Below are 23887 nucleotides of genomic sequence, written 5' to 3' on the forward strand. Positions count from 1 at the left end.
CCTCCAATTTCATCATCAGATCTGAAACAAAACACCTGCTACAGCCTCCCTTAACCTCCCAACCACCATCTCCAGTGGATGCCACAGATCTTCCCACTCAATCATCTTTAGATCAACTCATTACATTGTCCTAGCCCCCACCTCCAACAAACACTCTCTGGGAACTAACAGGCCACTCTGACCAAAGAAGCAAGTAGATAACTACAGATATTCAACTCTCCCTCCAACCCTCCAAGATCAATCCCCCAGGTCTACAGCAGACCTTCTCTGGTGGTCTCTCCTCTTATTTTGTTTCTATTCCCAGGAGAATAGCCACACAGATTCTGGTGGGATATCCTGCTTTCCTCCATCTTGTGAAGATGCACCAACACCACCAGCCCATCCTCATTCATGAATTTCATCTCCAAATACCAAAAAACAAATTTTACCTGGAATCCCCAGTGTCCTTAACTATCAGGACCACTGAAAATTTTCCTACCAGGCAAACAACCACTACAATCTCCAAAGAACCAGAAAGAAAACAGAAGCAAGAAACAAAACACCCACCCAACAAAAACAAGACCAAATATCAAAACCTGGATACAATCTTTCCAACTCCAGAAGACTAGACTCCAGAGGAAAACACAATCAAAAGCCAGGAGAATATGTCTCCACAGGAGACCAGACACCCTATCACCAAAGGCTCTTAGTATCTCAGAAACACAAGGCAAAGACACTAAGGTAGCCTTTATAAATACAATAGAGCTTCTTAGACAGAAAATGAATAAATCCCTTAAAGAAATAAATGAAAACACAAGCACACATACACACAATAAAGAAAACTCGAACTGGGGGAAATCTGGAAATGAAAAATTAAAGAAAAACTTAGAAGCACACCTTACCAACAGAATACAACCAATGAAAGACAGAATCTCAGACATTGAAGACATGATAGAGTAAATGGATTTATCAGTCAAATAAAATATTAAATCTTACACAGAGAAACCCTGTCTTGAAAAACCAAAAAAAAAAAAGAAAAAAAATAGTAAATCTAAAAATTTCTTGACTGGAAACATGAAGGAAACCTGGGACTATAAAAAGGCCAAACTAAGAATAATAAGAGTAGAGGAAGGAGAAGAAAGAAAGGTCAAAGATGAAAAGAACACTTTTAACAAAGTCATAGAAGAAAATGTTCCTAACCTAAAGAAGGAGATACTTATCAAGGTATAAGAAGCATACAGAGCTGCAAATAGACTAGACTGATGGTCAGAATACTAAATTTATAAAACAAAGAACTTTAAAAACCACAAGGGAAGAAAATCAACTAACATATAAAGACAGACCTATTAGAATTATACCTGATCTAACAACAGAGACTCTCTAAGACAGAAGGACATAGATAGCTATGACCTAGACTCTAAAAGACCTCAAATGCCAGACCAGACTACTATGCCTAGCAAAACTATCAATCACCATGGATGAAAAAAATAAAGCATTCCATACAAAATGTAAATGATATCTATCTACAAATCCAGCCCTACAGAAATTGATAGAAAGAAAACTCTAACCTAAAGAAATTAACTACATCCAAGAAAATACAGGGAACAAATAACCCCAAACCAGTTAAGTGAAAAGATGAGAGCACACACACACACACACACACACACACACACACACACACACACACACACTCAAAACAAAACAAAACAAAAAACAACAATCAACAATTATTGGTCCATGATATCTCTCAATATAGATGGTCTCAATTTCCCCAATAAAAAGACAGAGACTAACAGAATGGCAGAATGGATGGGAAAACAGGATCCATCCGTCTGCTGCATCCAAGAAACAGACCTTAACATCAAGGATAAATATCTTCTCAAAGTAAAGAAAAATATATTCCAAGCAAATAGACACAAGAATAAATTTGGTGTGGCCATTTTATACTAACAAAATTGACTTCAAATCAAAACTAATCAAAATAGACAGTAAAGTGCAATACGTACTCATCAAGGAAAATAAATATACCAACAGAACATTTAAGTTCTTAATAGCTATGGCTCAAATACAAGGGCACCCATGTTTGTAATAGAAACAGGACTATAGCTTAAGTCACATAAAGGCCTTTGTACAGTTATAAGTGGGCAACTTCACTTCTTCATTCTCACCAATGGACAAGTCATCCAGATAAAAACTAAACAGGAAAATGCTGGAGATGACTGAAGTTATAAGCCAAATGGACCTAACATATTTATATGGCATTTCACCCAAACACAGAAGAATGTAACTTCTCAGCACCTCATTGAACTTTCTCCAAAATGGACCAATATTTGGACATAAAGCATACCTCAACAGATACAATAAAATAGAAATAACACCCTGCATCCTACTAGACCATCACAGATTAAAACTGGATATCAATAACACCATAAACAACAGAAAGCTGGAAAGTCAAGGAAGCTGAACAACTCTCTACTGAATGAGAAATGGCTCAATACAGGAATTAAGATAGAAATTAAAGACTTTCTAGAGTTACATGAAAATGAATACCAAACATACCTAAACTAATGGTACACAATGAATTCTTTTTAAGAGGCAAGTTCATAGCACTAAATGTTTGCATAAAAAAAAGGGAGAGATCTCATCTTATAGTAACTTAACTCCATACCTGAAAGCTCTAGAGGAAAAAGAAGAAATCATACACAAATGGAGTAGATGGCAAAAAATAATTCAACTGAGTGCTGAAATCAATAAAACAGGAAGAAAAGAAAAACAATACAAAGAATCAGTGAAACAAAGAGTAGTAAGGTCTTTGATAAAAATCAATCATATTTACAAGCCCTATGCAAATGAACTAAAAGATAAAAGAATATCCAAATTAACAAAATTAGAAAAGAAAAGTGGGATATAACACAAACACTGGAGACATTCAGAAAAATCTAAGGATATACTTTAAAATCATGTACTCCACCAATATGGAAAATCTGAAAGAAAGAGATAATTTTCTCTATAGATATTGCTTACCAAATTTAAGTCAAGATCCTATAAGCAATTTAAACAGACCTGTAGCTTCTAGTAAAATAGAAGCAGTCTTTAAAAGCCTCCCAACAAAAAACTAGCCAGGGCAAGATGGTTTTAGCACAGAATATTACCAGATTTTTCAAAGAAGAGTTACTTCTAATATTCCTCAAATTATTCCACTAAATAGGCACAGAAAGAACATTGCCCACACATTTTGCAAAGACACAGTTGCCATCATACCCAAACCACAAAAAGACATAACAAGGAAAAATAATTACACATCTATTTACTTTATGAACATAGTTAAAATATACTCAATAAAGTACTTCCTTGCAAACCAAATCCAAAATCTCATCAAAAGACCATCTACCCTGATCAAGTAGGCTTCATCCCACAGATGCAGGGATTATTCAACATATGGAAAACTATCACTGTAACCTACCATATAAATCAACTGAAAAACTAAAACCACATCTCATTAGGTGCAGTAAAGGACTTTGACATTATCCAACACCCCTTTATGATGAAGGTCTTGTAGATATCAGAGATACAAGGGATATATTTCACCATAACAAAGGCAGCTTATACCAAGCCACTATGTAAATCAACTTAATGGAGAGGAACTTTGGGCAATATCACTAAAATCAGGACCAAGACAAGGTTGTCACCTTTCAATATGTCTACTCGATATAGTACTTGAAGTATTTGCTAGAGCAATAAGAAAGACAAAAGAAGGTGATTTAAGGGATACAAATTGGAAAGTAAGAAGTTAAAGTATCTTTATTTGCAGATGATATGATACATTACACAAGTGACCAGAAAATTTCCACTGTGAAACTTCTACAGCTAATAAACACTTTCAGCAAAGTAATTGGATATAAAATTAACTCACAAAATTCAGTAGCCCTCCTGTATACAAAAGACAAATTGTCTGAGAAAGCAATCAGAAAATCAAATAATAAAATTTATATTGGGTTATCCTTAGGAAAGATTTTCCATTCTTGTATATCTGTAAGATTAACATGGTAAAAAGGGCCAATCTACCAAAAGAAATCTACAGTTTTAGTGAAGTCCCCATCAAAATTCCAACACAATTTTTCTAATATCTTGAAAAGGCAATCTTCAGCTTATATGGAAACAAGAAAAAACCTCAGCTAGCTAAAACAATCCTGAATAATAAAATAAAGAACTACTGGTGCTTTTACCATTCCAGGTTTCAAGATGCACTACAAAATTATAGTAATAAAAAGAATATGGTATTGGCACAAAAACAGTCACATTAATCAATGGAATATAACAGAAGACTCAGACATAAAACTACACATCTATATACATCTCAATTTTTATAAAGAGGTCAGAAATACACACTGTAAAAAAGTCATCTTCAACAAATGGTTCTGGTCAAACTGGATGGTTGCATGTAAAATATTCCAAATAGAGCCATACTTTTCATTCTAAAACAAAAACAAAAGCAAAACAAAAACTCAACTAGAAATTAGTCAAAGACCTCAACATAAAACCAGATAAACTGATCCAAATAGAAGAGAATGGGGAATATTCTTGAATTTGTTGGCATAGGAAAAGCCTTTCTGAAGAGAACACAGTTAGCACAAGGCACTAAGAAATAGACATGTCTTCACATCTATTGTCCTTCCTGGTAATTTTTTACACAAAGACATATGGCAAAATAGAGTATATGAAAAAACAAGAATACCAAAGTAGAAGTAGATGTGGACATTGTCCCTAAATCCCCTTAGGAAGCAAAGATGTGATGATCCATCCTCCAATATCCACCTGCTGAACATATTCTAGCCAGACCATTACCCTGCTGTTTTGCTATTTTTTTTAAACATGTCGTTCCCCTAGGCATTTTGGATCTCTTTCCATGTATGTCATATCTTTCTCTATCTTCCAGCTGCCTGTGCTCATTCATGTCATTCTTTTTTTTTAATTTAATATTTTTATTTTATAATTAACTTAATTTCACATATCAGCCTCAGATTCCCCTGTCCTCCCTCCTCCTACCCCCCAACCCTCCCTCCCAAGCTATCCCCCCCATTCCCACCACCTCCAAGGCAAGGTCTCCCCTGGGGAGTCAGCCCAGCCTGGTAGACTCAGCTGGAGGCAGGTCCAGTCCCCTCCTCCCTACACCAAGGCTGAGCAAAGTGTGTCAGCATAGGCCCCAGGCTCTAAAAGCCAGCTCATGCACCAAGGACAGGTCCTAGCTCCACTGCCTGGGGGCCTCCCTAACAGTTCAAGCTAATCAACTGTCTCACTTATCCAGAGGGCCTGCTCCAGTTCCATGGGGGCTCCTCAGCCATTGGTTCACAGTTCATGTGTTTCCACTAGTTTGACTATTTGTCCCTGTGCTTTTTCCAGTCATGGTGTCAATATCTCTCAATCATACAGTCCCTCCTCTCTCTTGCCGATTGGACTCCTGGAGCTCCACCTGGAGCTCACTGAGGGACAACTTTCTATAAGCCTCTAGTCCTCTATAACAAAAATAAATTATTGCTCTACTCATTCCAACTACGTGTTTTCCACCATCATTCTGATTTTATGTGTTTAATTTTTCATTGTGCTTATTGATATGTTATAGCATATCAATATTATTCTTTATTAGTTTGCTTTAAGACATTCTTTATGCCTTCTAAAATGTTATCATGACACCTATTATTTACCCTGTTACTTTTGGCATATTTTCTGTGACATAAAAAAGTGTACCAAGGACCTAGAAAGCACAATGATACACTTTGACAGAACATGTAAATGGAGAATGAATTTAAAATTAGAGAAGACTAAAAGTTCTATACATATTCTATCTTTCAATTTTATCTTACAAGCTAAAAAGAGTGTTTCATTCTATAAGGGGAAATAAAGATAGTAAAAGCAGAGTCACCAAAGCTTAGGGTGGTGATTGCGTATGGGTTAAAGATAAGGCTGCAGAAGTAGAAAGGTGAAGGTTGAGCAGGTTATGAAAGATAGAGAACATAAAGTTTAATGCATTGGTGGTCTTTTCATGAGCAGTAGGAAGCAGAGAGACACCATTTACATTAGTGTATAAAATGATGTATTTTGTATCTTAGGGAAATCAGTTCAGTGGTTGGAAATGAAATGGAAGAGAAAATGGCTGCTGGCCAAGAATCCAGGTAGGAGATTGGTGTCAAAGTCTATGGACCATTTCTGAAATATTCACTGAAAGCAAATTTTTCCTTTAAAATTGTGGACCTTGTACTATTTAGTATTAGAAACAAAATAAATAAATAAATAAATAAATAAATCCATTTCTCTTGTACAATTTTGCCCCATTTAAAATGTTTAAATGTCCTTGGAAGTTTTTGTTTATATTGATAATTTATAGTTTTACAACTATGTATATTATTAATTGATATTATATTTTATTTCTCATTTATAGACGTGGAGAAATAAAAAAGAATAAATAAAAAAGACCGAATATATTTTAAAATGCCATTCTATTTAATATGCATGTTATCAAAGGTTAAGCTATATAAATGCACTCGTAAATAAGTGGATAAAAATAAAACCAATAAAATATACATAGAAAAAAATAAGAGCAGAGGATACGAAGGCCAACAGAAGGTCAGTATTACCATAGAAGATCTAAGTAGGGATTATAGGATGTTGTATATAGAAAAAGAAAACAAATTAAAATTCTAAGAAATGCCAGTGTAGCAAATAGGCTCATGAGAGCAAAGACATTGATGTATACTCACAGGCAATGTGAGCCAGAAGGACTTTGCACTGCCTGGAATTATATAACATGGAAAGGCAAACAGTTCATGATCTCTCTTATATTAGGAATATAAAAACCAGCCAAGTACCTAACATAAAATGTAGAATAATGATTACCAGCATTAGGGAGAAAAGAGAAATTGGAGACATACTGATCAAATAGACAATTTTCAATGTATAAGCCTATGAGTTCCAGAGGGCAAAATTGTGCATGGCACTTGGTTTATTAACAATACAAAACTGCAACTTGCTTAGTGACGCTAAAGTTTTCTTATCACACACATTCACATACAGATACTAGGTAAATAAAATGATGTTATTTCAGTTAGTGTGGTCCAATTAATAGTTTCACAGTGAACACCTGAATTATTTATATTCAATAACACATGAACATACAAAAATATTTTTATACCATATATGTGTGTGTGTATATATATATATATATATATATATATATATATATATGTCTTTTCATTTGTATCTATGTGTGTATGATACATGAGTGCAGATACATATATACCATGGGGTACACGTGAAAGTCAGAGGGCAATCATTGGGAGCTGGTTCTCTCCTTGAATTGTGGGTTGTACTGCTTGAATTCAGGTGTCAGACTTGTACAATAAGTTGTTTTACTGCCATCGAGCCATATTGTCAGCCCTGAAGTATATTTTTGTGTCACAATTGCATCCCAGCAAACCTGGAGAAAGTAATTATACTGAGTCAAGGAGTCAGCTCGACCCAGGCTCCAGTGTACCTGTGTTCTTTGTAGGCACAATGGTCCTGTGTTAGACTTTATTTTCCACTTAGAATCTGCTTTTATTTCCTTAAAGAAGTCATTGATCTCCAGCTGTAACTAAAAGCAGAGATCACTTGCTTCTTAAAGTACTTCAGAGAACTGATGAGTGTATGAAAATAATCTACAATGTTGCAGAATTCACAAAAGAATTCTACAATTTTTGACAGAAACACTATAGCAGCTATTCACAAAGACATTATTCTGGCTTCTGGAAATAGGGTCCATTGTAGTAATTTTGCATCGTGAATGGCTCCTTTTTGTGATCATGTATTATACTTATAACAATGGAAAGAGCATGCTGCCTTGAGTTGATTTATTTTGATGACAACAGTTGGTCAAACACATACCAAAGAGTAAACAGTTATAAACAAAATGATGCCTGACTGACAGGTTCAGATTTCATTGCCAAATTACTATTGATCACTCATCTCCTCTGCTTATATCCTCCTTGGAATTTTAAGAAATCAAAACATACATATTTCACACATACTTCTGTTTATTGTTTGATAGTTTCAGGTAGAACCTGTCAGATTCTCCTGGCATATAAGAGTAAAAGATTATTGTCACAAAATGTTCGTTTGTGTGAGAAGATGGTAAGAATTCTTGGGACTGCTATCTCACCCATTCTAGTTTACTATTGATGGTGAGATGATGACCATGGGATAATTCCTGCATTGAGTTCTAATATGCCTTTACAGCTAGGTTGTCAACTATATAGGAGACAAAATAGTCTATTGATGAAACTTTTCATTTTCCATCAATGGCAAAAAAAGAGAGAGAGAGAAAGACAAGGAAGGAAACCAGCAATGATTTCTTATCCTGGTTACTTACCAAGAAAACCCATTTTCATGCCCATAGAAAACAATTTAGAACATGCAAAGATGTTGGTGTTTACAAATGAAATAATGAAGTATTTATCTAGGAGCTTAGCAGATGTTATTTTAACAACAGATAAGGCAAAACAAAGAAGAAATGATCAGGCATCAAATATAACCTATGACACCTATGAGCAACCTGATATTACATATACAAAATAGACGAAGATTGTACATTGCTGGAATAGTTTTGCTTATTCCTTCTCTCTATATAAGTGTTCTTCTGGCCATTTTTCCTTGGCAAGGGTTCTAATTTTGAGGATAAACTATCAATTCACTCTGGTTAAGCTGGAAAAATTTCCAGTAATACAGTTACGGAAAAATTTGTTACTTAACTTTAGTCCATCTATCTGAGGCCATCTTCCCTTAGCTTATGACTTTCATCATGATATTTCTTGTCCCTGTTTTTCCTGGTATGAGTGTCAGTTTTCAAACATGATGATTGGATTTGTCTATATGGACTTGGGAAAGGATATGTTTCTTCTTTGTATTTTAATAGCCACCACCACCAATAGGGAGGAATTACTTTTCTAAGTAAAAGAGTTCTACCCCTTTTATCTCTTTATTGTACCAAATGAATAATCTCTGCTCAGTTAACATGAAACTTGCCTGGATTCTACATTATTTATACCTTTTTGAACTCATCAAATTTTTTCAAGTTCTTTCTAGTGGAAGGAGAAAACAAATTTGTGTATCAATTCAGACACTGATTAATTTCACCATCTGTTTACTTACTGATCAGCAAGTATAAGTAACTTTCTTATTCTTCCCTCTTATAAAAGGAAAATGGTGAGACATAGTTTATATAAACTAAATTTTACATTTTACTTTATCTAAATAAAAATACAGAATAGGGGAAAATATACCTGTGAACTGACATTTGACTATTTAAATATCAGAATTAATGAAAATACCTATGACATTACATGATCCCTTTGGAACTCAATTCTGTGTGTTTCATGGTAGCAAGGAACAAATGTTTCCTATTTGAGAAACTCAGCTTGTAATTAAAAAGACATACTTGAGTCATTTGGTAAGGGATGCTTTCATGAGTCACTAGTCACAAAGCACTTGTAGAAAATAATAAAATTTTCATTTTATTTCCTTTATTTCTGAAGACACTTATATTGAGAATAATTACTCTGGTGGTTTATTAATGGAAACAGGATTGTGAATGTACTGACTTGATGCTCTCTGACTCTAGATGATATCATTAGACCTAAAGTAAAATATTGATTTTAAGAAAAGTGTACTGTAATTGTAGATAGGCATTTCCCACACAAGGCAGGTGTGATTTAACCACAAGTACAAGTCTTTGGGGTACGTGTCAGGGTTTGGGGTGAGCTCACTTATCAGTACATGTAGAGTTCAAAGGTCAACATCAAGATCCTTCTCCAATTACTTCTCTAATCTCATTATTTGAGACAGAGTGTCTGAAACTAGAACTCATCAATTTGGCTAGAATGTCCAGTAGACAAGGCCATCTGCCTTTATGTCCTTGAACTAGGATGACCTATGCATGCTACTACGATGGCTGCTGGGTGCTAGGGATCTTAAACAAGCTTCTTTCACTTGTATCTAAAATACTTTATCCACTCATACATATCTACACTCATACATATCTATAGCCTGCAAAGTTTTTAGTAAACAAGGTGGCAAAAATCAATAATAAGGACTGAGATAATTGAGAGGACTCAATCACAGCACATGTACTTCAGCATCAATGGACATTGTCACAAATAATTACAATACAATAAATAAATAAGATCCCCTGCTCAAGTACAGGCCATGCCATTCAGAAGAACATGTAGGCCTCATACCATTGGAACTTCCCCACTCCCTTGTTTCCCACAGACACAATCTTCCACCATCTGTCCACAACCTATTGCTGTGTCTCTGCCCACAACTCCAGTGGATATTCCTTGCTCAAGTACAGGCTGTACCAGCCAGAAGAACAGGTAGACAAACCTAGGCAGAGACTCCCTGCTGCCCCAGAAGCCAAGTCAGCCACTAAAATTTTAGATAAGTCTCCTACACACAGAATTCCTCCAGTCTCCAGGTACCCCCTCTACATTATCCCTAATCCTCCCTCTCCCCCTTCATTCTGTGTCCCAGCCCTCAACTGGGGTGGAGACCCCCTGCTAGACAAGAGCCCATGCCGGCTGTAAAAGTCTAGCCACCACCTGCAGTGGAGAACCCTTGCTTAATCATAGGCCACACAGTCCAGATGACCAGAGAAGAAATATAAATGAAGGAACAAAACACCCATCCAAAAAAGACAAACCCCAAAATTTTCGCCTAAACCTATAATAATTCCAAACCCTGATGCCTAGAAGCAGGGGACTGGGATGATGGCTCAGCTGTTGAGAGCACTGCTCTTCCTGAGGAACTGGGTTTAACTGTCAGCAACCACATGGCAGCTCATAACTGTTTGTAATTACAAATTCTGACACTTTCACACATGACATACACATACACACACACACACACACACACACACACACACACACACACACATATATATATATATATATACATATGCAGTCAGGGCATCAATGCACATTAAATAAAAATGGTTAAATTATTAGACAACCAGGGTAATATGTCACCACCAGAGCCCCGCTATCCTACTACAGCAAACCTTGAATATTCTATCTTATCGGAAGCATAAGAAAAAGTCATCAAAACCAACTTTATGAAGCTGATAAAAGTCCATAAAGGGAATTGGATAAACCCCTTAAAAAATGGAGGAAAATACAAAAAAATAAAGAGAGAAATGAATAAATCCCATTTTATAAGTCAAGAAAGCTGAGGAAAAAATAAATACTTGAAGGAAATGAATAAAACTATTAAAGACATGAAGATGGAACTAGAAACAATAAAGAAAACACAAACTGTGGGAAATCTGAAAATGTAAAATCTAGATGCACAAAGGGGAACTACAGATCCAAGCCTCACCAACAGAATACAAAAGATGAAAGAAAGAATCTCAGTCATTGAAAATGTGAAGGAAGAAATATATACACCAGTAAAAGAAAATATTAAATAAAAAAATAATAATCCTGACACAGAACATCCATGAAACCTAGGACATTATAAAAAGGCCAAGTTTAAAAATAATAAGATAGAAGGAGGATAATAATCCCAGCTCAAAGGCCCAGAAAATATTTCCATCAAGGTTATATGAGGAAACTTTCCTTACCTAAAGTAGGAGATGCCTATGAAAGCAGGAGAAGCATACAGAACACCTAATAGATTGGAACAAAGAAGAAAGTCTCCTCACCACATAATAATCAAAACACTAAACATACAGAACAAAGAAGAATACTAAAAGATGCAAGGGAGAAAAAGTCAGTTACATATAATTGTAGACCTATTAGAATTACTCCCAACTTCTGAATGGAGGCACTAAAAGCTAGATGACCCTGCAAAGATGTCCTGCCGACTCTGAGAGACCACAAATACCAGCCGACACTACTATACCTAGCAAAACATTCAATCATTATAGATGGAGAAAACAAGATATTCAATGATAAAGTCAAATTCATATAATATCTACATCTAAATCCAACCATACAGAAGATATTAGAAAAGAAAACTCCAAGCCAAGGAGGTTAATTACACCCATTAAAAACAAGGGAAATAAATAAACTCAAACGAGCAAAACAAAAATAAGTGAAATACATACAAATACACACAGACACATACCACCTCCACCACCATCAATAACAAATTAACAAGAATTAGCAATCATTGGTCTTTGATATCTTTCAATATTAATAGAGTTATTTGTCAATAACTAAACACAGGCTAAAAGAATGAATGCAAAAATAGGATCCGCCCTTCTGGTGCATCCAAGAAATACATCTCAACATGGAAGACAGACTTTGCTTTATTGTCAAGGGTTAGAGAAAGATTTTCCAAGCAGATAGAAATTGGTGTAGCCATTCTAATACCTAACAAAATAGGCTTCAAAGCAAAGTTAATCAAACAGACAGGGAAGGACACTTCATTCTTACTGAAGTAGTAATCCACCAAGATGATTTTTTTGTTCTTTTTATGCCTAGAAAACAATAGCACCCACATTTATAACAGTAACTATAGTAAAGCTTAAATAACACATCTACTATCACACACTGATAGTAGGGGACTTCAATACTCCACTCTCACCAGTGGACATGTCATCCAGAAAAAAAAATAAACAGAGAAATACTGGAGCTAACAGACATTATAAACCAAATGGGCCTAACAGTTATTGACAGAACATTTCACACAAACACAAAAAGAATATATCTTATTTTCAGCACCTCACAAACGTTTCTCCAAAACTGACCACATACTTTGTCATAAAGCAAGTCTCAACAGATAAAAAAAAAATTGGAATAACACACTACATCCTATCAGACTACCACGAATGAAGGGTGGATTTTTAACAACAACTGAAACAACAGAAAAGCCTACAAACTCATAGAAACTGAACAACTCTCTCCTGAATTACCACTGGGTCAAGGAAGAAACTACCAAAATTTAAGACTTCCTAGAACTTAATTAAAATGAATGCCCAACAGACCCAAACTTGTGGAACACAATGAAAGCTCTGTGAAGAGAAAAAATTATAGCACTGAGTATCTACATAAAGAAAGGGGAGAGATCTTATACAAGCGACTTAGCAGCATACCTGAAAGGAACAATAGGAAACAAGCACATCAAAGAAGAGTCTATGGCAGAAAATAATCAAACTAAGGCCTGAAAACAAACAAACAAAAAAATAGAAACAAAAAAAAATACAAAAAAAAAAATGAAACAAAGAAGTGGTTCTTTAAGAAAATTAGCAAGATAGACAATCCCTTATCCGAACTAAGCAAAAGACACAAAGAGAATGTCCAAATTAACAAAAATCAAAGACAAAAAGGGACATAACTCCAGACACTGAGGAAATATAAAGAATTATTAGGTCATACTTAACAACATGTATTACACAAAATTGGAAAATATAAAAGTAATGGATATGAAATATCATGGGGTAACTAACATAGCAAGTGAAAGACCCATATGACAAAAAATTGAAGAAAGAAATTGAAGAAGACATGAGAAGATGAAAAAAATTCCCATTAACATGGAACAGTAGTATTAATATAGTAAAAATGACCATCTTACCAAAAACAATCTAGAGATTCTATGCAATCCCCATCAAATTTCCAACACAGTTCTTTACAGAACTTTAAATGAAAATCCTCAATTTCATATGAAAAAAAAAAAAAAAACGTACCATAGTTAAAACAATTGTGATCAATAAAAGACCTTCTGGAGGTATGACCATCTCTGCTTTCACACTCTGCTGCAGAGTATAGTGATAAAAACCCCATGGTATTGGCACAAAAAAAGACCTATTCATCAAGGGAAATGAATCAAGTTCCCAGACATAAATCCCCACAACTATGAACATCTGAGTTTTTACAAAGAAGTCAGAAATACACAAAGGAATATCAAAAGCATCTTCAACAAATGATGTTGGTATAACAGGATGTAGGTATGTAGAAGAATGCAAAAAGATCCGTATCTATTACCTTTCACAAAACTCAAGTCTAAGTGGATCAAAGACCTCAACATAAAACCATATACACTGAACCTGAAAGAAGAGAAAATGGGGAATAGCCTTGAATGTATTGGTACAGGAAACAACTTCCTCAGCAAAACACTGATAGTTCAGGCACTAAGATCAACAATTAATAAATGAGACCTAGTGAAACTGAAAAGCTTCTGTAAGGAAAAAGACAGCATCAAGAGGACAAAACAGCAACCTACAAAATTGTAAAATATTTTTACCAACTCCATATACAACAGAGGGCTTATCTCCAAAATATATAAGAACCCAAGAAACTAGACATCAACAAACCAAATAATCCAATTGAAAATGGGGTACAGATCTAAACAGAGAATTTTCAATAGAGGAATCTCAAATGGCTGAGAAACAATTAAATTCATGTTCAACGTACTTAGCCATTAAGTAAGCAATTTGAAATGCAAATCAAAACTGCTTTCAAATTCCATCTTACACCTGTCACAATGGCTAAGATCAATAAGACAAATGACAGCTCAAGGTGGCAAAGATGTGGAGTAAAGGGGTCTTCTCCTCCATTGCTGATGGAATTGCAATGTCACTATGGAAATCAATATATCAGTTCCTCAGAAAATAGAAAATAGATATACCTCAAGATCCAGCTCTACCACTGTTGGGCACATATCCAAAGGATGTGCAATCATACCTCAATGATATCTGCTCAAAAATGTTCATAGTAGCTTTATTTATAATAGCCAGAAACTGGAAACAACTAGATATTCCTCAACGAAACATTAGATGAAGAAAATGTGATACATTTACACGATAGATTTTTTTACTCAGTTGTTAAAAAAAAATGACACCATGAGATTTGCAGGCAAATGGATAGAGCTAGAAGGAATCATCCTGTGTGAGTCAACCCAGATTCAGAAAGACAAACATGGTGTATACTCACTTAGAAGAGGATATTGGTTGTAAAGGACAATCATGTTACAATACACAGACCCAGAGAGGCTGTGTAACAAGGAGGGCTCAAGTATGTATGCATGGATGTCCCCAGGAAAGGGAAATATAATCTATTTTATGGGTGGACTGTGCACAGTTTGGGATGGGAACAGGAGTCATCAGGCATGGGGAAAGAGAACAAGGATGGAGGTAGAGAGTACTGGGAAAGATGACTGGAATTTGGGGGGCTTTTGGGTGGCAATGTGGAAAACTAGTGCAGTATAAACTTCCTGGTATCTACAAAGGTGACCCAAGTGAAGGTTCCTAGTATTCGGGTATATGAAGCCTGAACCAGCCATCTTCTGTAACCAGTTATGACTTCCAGAGGAAGGACTGGGACACCAACCCACTCACAAAACCTTCCACCTACAATTTGTCCTGGCTGCAAGGCTGGGGTAATGGTGGCACAGAACTTGCAGGAGTGGCTAACCAATAATTGGTCCAACTTGAGGCCCACACCATGAGAGGAAGCCCATGCCTGACACTGCCTGGATGGCCAGGAACCAGAGACTGGATGTCCCATAGATCTAGGATAGAACCAAATACAACTGGCCCAACAAATAGTCTATAAATTTATTCCAAATGACAGTCTGCTATATTCATAAATCGTTTTCTAGCCCAATTGTCATCAGAGAGGTTTCATTCAGCAACTGACAGGAGTAATGCAGAGATCCACAGTCAACTATTAGGTGGAGTTCAGGAAACCCTGAGGAAGGATTGTAGGAACCAGAGGGGTCAGGTAAACAGATCAACATGGTCCACAGAATCAACTAAGCAGAGTTCACAGGTGCTCACAGAGATTTAAGAGACCATCACAGAACCTGTATGGGTCTGAGCTAGGTTCTCATATGTTATATTTTACATTTGTGTAGTTTGGTGTTCTTGCATGATTCCACCAGTGGGAGTGGGGGTGTCTCTGACTCTGCTTCTTTCTCTCCAGACCCATTTCCTCCTACTGGGCTGCCTTGACCAGTCTTGATATGAGGCTGTGTGTCTAGACTTATTGTAATTATTTATGCTGTGTTCAACTTATATCCCTGGGAAGCATGCTTTTCTCTGAAGGGAAATGGAAGAGGAGTGGGTATGAGGGACAGGGGATGTGGGGAGAAGGAATGAGGACATTGGAGAATGGCATGTAATATACAAGAGAAAATTTTTTTAAAAAGACAAATAAAAATGAATTAATAATTTACCCCTTATCTGGAAATGAAATCTCAATACTAGCCATTCAAAATCTTACTGTGCTCCCTTGTTACCTATTTCAAATAGAAACCAGATGCACTCATTGTTTCTACTCCTATATTTCAATTTTTCTGAAGTCACACAGAGATAGATGAAAAACTCAAAAGCACAGAGGGCATTTATGTCTCCACTTAGTGTCCTAGGAACCACTGATACACTGTTATTGAAGACATGTGTTAACAGGCTGAAAAAGAATTTACAAACTTACAGACATCAGGAAGGTTTTTATTGAGCTGCGGAAGAGAAACACTTGTTTCTAAAACAATATTTTACTCTGGATATCTTTCTTTCTTTTCTATTATGTGTGCTTCATATTGTGTATGCATGTGTGTGCCCATAGGTGTATGGGTACATATATTCAGGAACTCATATGCAGAAGCTAGAGAACTTCATTGTGTATCTTCCTCTACCAATTCCCACCTTCCTTATTCCTTTGAAAAATTCTCACTAAACATGAAGCTTGCCATTGCAGGCAGGGTAGCTGGTCATTAAGGTCCCAGGATTTACCTGTATCTTCTCATCACTGGGGTTATAGGGACATGTGGTCACACCAGTCTTTATGTGGATACTGGAGATTCAAACTTGGTCCTCAAGCTCGCACAGCAACTGTGCCTATACAATGAGTCATCTCCTTATACTATCCTTATCATAGTATGCCATAAATCATAACTTATAGTGGGATACTGTATACCTTACAATTAATAATTCAGTACTACATCTGACCCAATGTCTAGTTTTCTATGTTCACTGATTGTAATGTGAATTCATTCTCCTTAAGTCTGCCTTCCTAGTTTCTTATCTGTGTTAATAAGACAAGTCAAGACAAGAGAAGCAATATGGCACCACAAAATTAAAACATAATACAAAACATGTGTCTTTGGTAATGGTAAGTCTGTACTCTTTCCAGGATAGTCTGTGATACAGAGAATAAATATCCTTTCCTCTCCATGGATAAGATTGAGGGAAAGACTGAAGCAATAAGGTCTAAAGAGCAGCTTCATTATTCACTCCGAAGTTACATACACACACACACACACACACACACACACACACATACTTTCATATGTATGTGAATAGCATACACAGTCACATTTATATACACATGCAGACATTGATTGTAAAGATGCATATACACAGTTTTGTCTCCCTTTCCCTGCAGTTTGATCACTTCAGTGTCTCAGTGATGATACTTGACCTTGTCTGGCTCTTTGTTCATTTCCTACGGAGACTACACAAACAACATCTCATGGGACTGGAATTGGATGATATAGACAGGTTGTTGATAATGTCACTATGAACTTTTATTTTTAGCTTCTAAATAGTTTAGTTTGAGAACTAAAATGAAGTATTTCTTAAAAATTTAATGAAGCCGGGCGGTGGTGGCGCACGCCTTTAATCCCAGCACTCGGGAGGCAAAGCCAGGAGGATCTCTGTGAGTTCAAGGCCAGCCTGGGCTACCAAGTGAGTCCCAGGAAAGGTGCAAAGCTACACAGAGAAACCCTGTCTCGAAAAACCAAAAAAAAAAAAAGTTTAATGAAGTAATGTAGTGCAATTTTTGTTATGTTTATCCAGTAATTTAGGCATTCTATACAAGTGTATTTTGGCAAAACAAATCTGAGATTTCAGAAAATGACACCAAACTAGTCACCTTTTTTTTTTTTTTGGTTTTTCGAGACAGGGTTTCTCTGTGTAGCTTTGCGCCTTTCCTGGAACTTGCTTTGGAGACCAGGCTGGCCTCGAACTCACAGAGATCCGCCTGGCTCTGCCTCCCGAGTGCTGGGATTAAAGGCGTGCGCCACCACCGCCCGGCCACCTTTTTTTTTTTTAAAGACATGGTAATAGCATTTCAACCTCCAAACAACTTTACCACATACAGAACTTCTTATAAGGTAAATTTTTTATCAGAAAATTTATCACTCTTAAATCAATAAAATTCTCTCCAGAAAGACTTCACCCATACCTAGGCATAGAATTTTCATCTCTCTCTCTCTCTCTCTCTCTCTCTCTCTCTCTCTCTCTCTCTCTCTCTTTTATAAGCATTAGGTATTCACATAGCATTGACAGAATGGGTGGAATGCTCTGGTTCCAGCCGTTTCCTTGCTTTCACCAGGATTTCTCAGACTCCAGTAATTCTGTTCATCTTGGGCTCCCCACTTCTGACATTTCTACCAAAACGCTCTCAGTGTCTTGTAAACCTCCTGCGTGTTTCATTCATGAAAATTAAATTCTAAATACATATCTTCTACATAGGCTTTACAGATTTCTAAAATTAACATAACTGTCCATCTATGGAAGATGGTGGATTGTTGCAATTTACATAAATACTGTATTGAAAAACAAATCACTTACCATTTACTCTTCCATCAATATTTCAGGTACTGCATCCCTATAGCCTCCTGTCTTTTTCAAGAGAAAAATTTAAGTAAGTGCACATTAGCGATTTTTTTCATTAAACTATACTGCTTAATTTATTCTCTGCATATTTTGCATTTCTTAAGGATACATATTGGATATTGTCCATATCACAAAGTATTGTAATTTCATAAGTCAATTATAATTATCTCAAACATTTATTATTGAATTACAAATTTGCTTCATAATCAGGCAATTTTCTTTCTTTGAATACAGAGATTAACATGAATAACTATGTAGATGGAATGTCAACAAGGGCGACAGACAGGAGAACATCCAACCTACAGTTGTCAAATGAATGCAGTGAATTTCATTTTGACTTGCTAATGCATGCTTGTCTAGATAAATAAGGCATATAACATATGCACCAATAATCCCATCACTATTTTTATTGGTTAAGCTTTATATGAAACACATCATTCACCTTAGAAAAATATAAGGCAAAGTTTATTTTACTCACTGTAGTTGAAAAAAAGAAAGTTAGATGGGAACTTAAAGAACCTTGAACATTGCAACATTTAAGGAGAGAGGAAAATCAGAAAGCCATCTCTAACTTCCTCCTGCACAGGACGCACATGCATGGAATCAGCTTTGCCCTTTTGAAAATTTCTAGTTGACCTTTAGAGAAGCTGAGCTTCTGGGGCTCAGCAGTAATAAAAGAAAGTGTTTCTAATACTGTTACCAATTGTGAACAAAGGAAAACTCATCTACCACTAAAAAATATGTCCTTGAATTGCTTAACAACTGTTCATTTTAAGCTCATGAATAGGGATGCTATTTTAAAAGCTACTTATTTAAATGCTTGTGTATATTCACTTTAGATGTCTCAATCTGCTATCTAGCAGTTATAATTCGATCAATTCACCAATCTCTTGTCTGTAATATGACCATAGTCTGAGTACCATGTACCACAGAATCAATGCCAGGGTGGAATATAGAATGAAATACAAATACTAACAAGCACACACCCTGACAGATGGTACAGAACAAGGGGAGGCACCGGCTAGATAATCAAGGGGAAGGAGTTTTGGCTGCTGCTGACAATCCTTTTTATCAGTTCCTCCCTTATGTAGAAATGGATGTGAGGACTCATGCATACAGAAGTCTTCCTTTTTCAGGTTTCTAAAGTTCTCAGCTGCAGTGCTGAGGTTGATTTAGGCCCTTTTAACCACTCAGCTCTGTGATTTCTCCTTGAACTTCATTACAACTTTTCATCATACATTCTCTTTCTATGCCATGCACCATTTTCAAGAACTAACAAAAAATCCATTCCTCTCAAAATAGAAATTTATGGACAACACATAAAACAACAATGGAATGCTTAGTAAGAAAACCAACAATATTAAGATAAGATGTGAGTTGCAAGGCAGCAGGAATACTGTGGTCCAGGGAGGGAGAAAAAAACAAACAAACAAACAAACAAAAAACATTATGAGCAGGGAACTAAAGGAGTTGTTAAAATAAGTGGAAGTCTTCTTATTGATTAGAACATTTTATATTGCTGAAATAGATTACCTGAAATTATGTAATTATGAAGAAACGTTTGTATTTACTTTTTCTTCATAGAGGCTAGGAAGCCAGAACAAGGTGCCAACATCTATTGAGATTTTATCAAGGGCTATGTGCTGCTTGAATATCAGCTAGAAAGCAGAAGGGCAAGCAACTATGTACAAAAGAGAGAACCTGGGTTGTATGTATTTACTGTATAAGGATCTACTCTTGTACTTGGAGAACCAAAACTCATTCATCTCACTCATTGTAGATTCTACTCTGAATCGACATGTAGGTCATAGACCCTTTATGGAGGAAGGAATATTTCATAAGAGGTGTCTAAGACCATCAGGAAACCCAGATATTTATAATATCATTTAGAACTATAGCAAAAGTGTAGTTATGAAGTAGTAATGAAAATAATTTTATGGTTGGGGTCACCACATCATGAGGAACTATATTAAAAGTCACAGCATTAGGAAGATTGAGAACCACCACAGTAGAAGGACACTGGCCTATTCCTCAGGTCTGTGTCCTCATGATCCTTGCATCTCCAACTCTACTTCTCATCTATAGAATGTCAGGGACTGAGTCCTACCATGGTATTGGCATCATTTTCAAATTATAACTTCTTGTAAATTGTCAGAATACAAATTTAGAGTGCATTAAGAAAATAAAAGTGAGACCATTATAATTAAGCTTTTGTTAGAGCACATTGTGTAAGTATAAAAAAATTACTGATCCAGTCAGATTAAAGTGTTTTTTGTCCTTCAACTTTAGAGGGTTCAAGTGCTCAAAAGGTTGGTTTTATTGCCTTGAATTTTTGGTAAGGAAGTATATGAGTAATGTAGGGTGGACTTAAGCATTGTCTCATGACTGAGAAATAAAGAGAAGTCATGAAAACTCTAGGGTTCTAAAATTCCCTTCAGGGGCACACTTCCAATGACCTAAAGACCTCCTGTCAGGCCCCACCTCTTAAAAACTCCACTACCTCCCAGTATTTACCTAGAAGATAAGTCTTTTAACACATAGGCCTTTGGGGAACATCAAGAATCCAAATTACAAGAAAGCAAAACAAAGAACAAACCATCATTCAAAATGTGGGGTTAAACAACAATGAATTTTTCTTTTGTCCTTTTGAAGCACAAAAACACTTTAATTGTTGTTTTAAAGAAAAACAACAGGAGTAGCAGGATGGGAAATTTCAGTAGCTGCTAAGAGGAGAGAAGTGAGAAGAGGCATAACAAACACCAAAGCCCTGCACTCTGCAGTAGGGGTCCACCAGCAACCACACTGTGGAAACTGAGGGGGGAGGAGGAAATTTTTTGTTTGCTTGCTTTATTTTTAATGAGAAAATCCATAAATGTCTAGAAAAGCATGCTTAGACGTTTTAGTCAATATCCCAAAGAAAAAGAGAAATTAACAGGGGGAAAGTTATGCTTTTCAGATGTAGAACTCAGAAATGGAAATAGGTTCCATAGTGATGCCTGATAAGAGCACTGCCTCTGGAAGGGGCTTTTAGAAAGGACAAGTACAGTGTTCTTGAGGGCTTACTTAGTCACTCCAATTCCTTGGCATGTCTTCAAGGGAATCGTGATTCTTCTGGGTGGTCCCTGGACAGCTGAATTACAGGATTCTTAAAAGCAGGAGACAATAATAAGTAATGTTCTATCTTTAGGACAGATCAGAACGTGACAATTCCATCCAGATCCAGAAGTAGATCTGAGGGTCCAATCTCCCCCCACCTCCCTCTCTCTCTTTTAAAGCATGTGTTTATTATATGAAAATTTTATGCATTCATATAATGATTATCATACCCACCCATCACTTTTCCAGTCCAAGACTTCCCAGGAAACCCTTTACATCTCCCTCCCAACTGCACGCCATCCTATTTATTTGTTGATGTATCTAACTCACTGAGTCTAGTTAGTACTGACTAGATGCACATAGGTGGGACTATCCACTGGGAAGAGGGGAACCAATAGTCACTCTTCTAAACAAAATTAAGTCCCCTTTCCCTTGAAGTAGCCAATTACCAACAACTTCAGCTTTCAAAGGTAACTCAGTACCCACTATTGCCGTCATGATAGAATTTTGTGCAGGTCTTTTGCAGGTAACCACAACTGCTATGATTTCATTTATCTGACAGCTAGTAGAACTTGATTTCAGAGTGCTCTTCATCATACTCCAGGCATCCTAGTCATTCTGCCTCCTCTTCCACAGTGTTATCTAATCCTGAAGAGAGGGGTTTATATAGCTGTCCCATCTACAGATGAGAACTCGTGATTTATTCTCAGGACTTTTGATAGTAATGAGTCTCTACACTAAACACTATCCACTGTAATAAGATGCCTTTCTGGCCAAGGTTGAATGTAGCACAAAGCCTTGAACATAAACATAAATACTGATCCTTTGTCCGGGGCAGGGGGGACAGACGGCTGAGTGTGCAGCGACTTCGAACTCCTCGTGAGCCAGAAAACAAAGCTTCTGCATCCCAGTGACTCCAGCACACACCATGGCGGACTCTGAGCGCCTCCCAGCCCCTGGCTGCTGGTTAGCCTGCACCAGCTTCTCTCGCACCAAAAGAGGGATTTTCCTGTTTGCTGAGATTGTCCTGTGCCTGGTGATTTTATTTTGCATCAGTGCTTCGACGTCAGCATACTCGTCCCTGTCTGTGATCGAGATGATCATTGCTGCTGTCCTATTTGTCATCTTCATGTGTGACCTGCACTCCAAGATATCATTCATCAACTGGCCGTGGACTGACTTCCTCAGAGCTCTCATAGCAGCCATCCTCTACCCGATCCCTCCACTGTTGTCCTTGTGGAAGGAAAAGGCAGCTCCAAAATTGCTGCTGGGGTATGGGGCATATTTGCTACATCGCTCTATGGCTGTGATGCCTACCTCACCTCCCTCTAAAGCAGCAAAGACACACAGCAGCCCCTACTCACCCCACAGATGGCGCATGATCCTCATTCACCTGTCTCTGCTACCTGCAAATAGCTCTTCCATCCAAAACTTCCTCTTGCCGGGTGTGGTGGTCTGTGCCTTTAATCCTAGTGCTCAGGAGACAGAGACACATGGATCTCTGTGAGTTCGAGGCCAGCCAGAGCTACACAGTGAAACCTTGCTAAAAAAAAAAAAAAACTTCCTCCTGTTTCCACAACACTCCCAGTCAATTCTCTGACCCCACTGAAAGTGCTTATTGGCGTCCAACGTGGTGGCAAGAGTTTCCACCTAAAAACTGAGAAAAAGGATTCTAAAACGGAGCTAAAAAGAGTTCCTAATTGTCTCTCTCAAATGAGCGGCAGCTGCCGGTTTGAGCTACTGGCGGGTTCCTGGCGTGCGCGCTCGACCTGCTGCCATATGGCGGGAATGAGGCCTCTGCAAGTGGCACATTAAGCTACATTGTGGATTTAGCCTTTGCAGGTACAAAACAAAAAAAGAGGTTTCTGGGCTACACGCTGCTTGGATAAAAGCATAGACCCACAATGGCTCCCAGAGCTGGCGGTAAGCATGCCGCCATGTTGGGAAGCTGAGGTGGGCGGAGCCAGCAGCCACAGCTGCTGCAGCTTAAAGCACCAGATTCACAATAAGACAGATTCAGATGTAATAGTTTAAAATGTGTGTAAAATATACGTAGGCTTAAAAGAGACAAAAAAAGGTGATATATACAGTATAGAAACAAATACATAGTTTTAAAAAATAAAGTCTTTAAAGAGACAATAAAATTAATATAAAAAATAAGCCACG

At 36.9% G+C, this 23887-nt stretch overlaps 1 pseudogene; it reads left to right on the forward strand.

Annotated features, from left to right (window-relative positions):
• The first annotated feature begins 22649 nt into the window (after nucleotides 1-22649).
• On the forward strand, nucleotides 22650-23103 carry LOC128104578 (proteolipid protein 2-like; annotated as a pseudogene).
• Nucleotides 23104-23887: the final 784 nt, after the last annotated feature.

This window comes from Peromyscus californicus, unplaced genomic scaffold (genome assembly GCF_007827085.1).
Source record: "Peromyscus californicus insignis strain IS unplaced genomic scaffold, ASM782708v3 Scaffold_8__1_contigs__length_139910024, whole genome shotgun sequence".
In the NCBI taxonomy this organism is placed as follows: domain Eukaryota; kingdom Metazoa; phylum Chordata; class Mammalia; order Rodentia; family Cricetidae; genus Peromyscus; species Peromyscus californicus.